This window comes from Terrapene carolina, unplaced genomic scaffold (assembly GCF_002925995.2).
Source record: "Terrapene carolina triunguis isolate 2854851 unplaced genomic scaffold, T_m_triunguis-2.0 Scaffold45464, whole genome shotgun sequence".
Classification (NCBI taxonomy): domain Eukaryota; kingdom Metazoa; phylum Chordata; order Testudines; family Emydidae; genus Terrapene; species Terrapene triunguis.
Window position 1 is genome coordinate 1 of NW_020709815.1, and position 1,180 is coordinate 1,180.

Below are 1,180 nucleotides of genomic sequence, written 5' to 3' on the forward strand. Positions count from 1 at the left end.
CTCACGCGGCTCCGCCCCTCCGGTCGGGCCCCTCCCCCTGCCTGCCCGGGCCCAGCGCTCTCCCCTGGCCAGGCCCGGCTCTTGCATGCCCTATATCCCAGGAATCCAGGATATCAGAGAGACAAGGTGGACCCCACCTTCGGCTGGGGAAAGAGTGCAGCTTGCATTTTGCTTCTCTCTCTCCCCACCAGAAGTTGGTCCAATACAAGAATTACCTCCCCGCCTTGTCTCGCGTCAGTGTCTTGTCGGTGCAGAAGGTCAGGTGCCATCCCTGCATTGTGCTGCTATTCCCCAATGATTTATTATTATTTTATTTTTATTGCTCTGTGTTGGGACAGAGATCTGCCCTGACCCCGCAGCAGAAGACGACCGGGCAGGGCTGGGCTGGGCTGGCGGGGGCTGCTGCCACGGGGGAGGGCACAGCTGGGCCTTTTGGTGAAGCGCTGCGTCGAGGTTTCTATGCAAGGTGTGTGTGAACGGGGTGGCCGGGGGAAACCCCCAGGGGCTGCCGAGACACCCCCTGCCCCTCAGGCTGGCCTGGAGTCTCGGTTTGTATCCCCCTAGTTTCCCCCTTCCGGACACCAGCAACGTATCTTTTCTGCGCCGTAGAAACTGAAGCACAAATAACGGCCCCTTGTCACTTCGGGATCAGCTGCACACCAACAAAATGAAAAAATATATAAAGAAAAAAAGCCCCAGCAAACATAAGAAAAAAGCGTGAATACAGAGAAGGAAGTACTGAACACACAGCGTAGTGCAAACAGCGCATGAAAAGATTTATTTGTTTGTTTTTGACCAGTTGCCAGGGGAGAGCGCGAACGCAGTCCCCCACTACCACAAATTATGCAGTCGAGTTTCCCGCATTTGGGGAAATCGCAGGGGTCAGCACACCCGCAGTGCAATGGATGAGCCTCACCCTGGGAAAACCACCTTCATGATCATGGTATCTCCCCTGCCAGGTAAGTATGAGTTCCCAACGCCCAGCCGCCGCCCGCCCTCGCTCGCCCTATATTTTAAAGCCACGGTGCGGCCCGCCGCGCCCCGCCCGCCGGTCTCGCCCACACCGGCTCCCACTGTCGGAACCTGCCTCGACCTGGTCCCGAGGCCCCGCCCTTCTCCACGCCGAGCCCCGTGTGCCAAATTCGGGCCCTGCTGGGCAGCCTGCCTCCGCTCCCACAAT

The 1,180-nt window shown here is 58.6% G+C and overlaps 1 non-coding gene across 1 annotated transcript; it reads right to left on the reverse strand.

Moving 5' to 3' along the window:
* Window positions 1–803: 803 nt before the first annotated feature.
* Window positions 804–967, reverse strand: LOC113405608. The gene has a single exon (XR_003369528.1). It is a non-coding gene; the product is annotated as a U1 spliceosomal RNA (small nuclear RNA).
* Window positions 968–1,180: the final 213 nt, after the last annotated feature.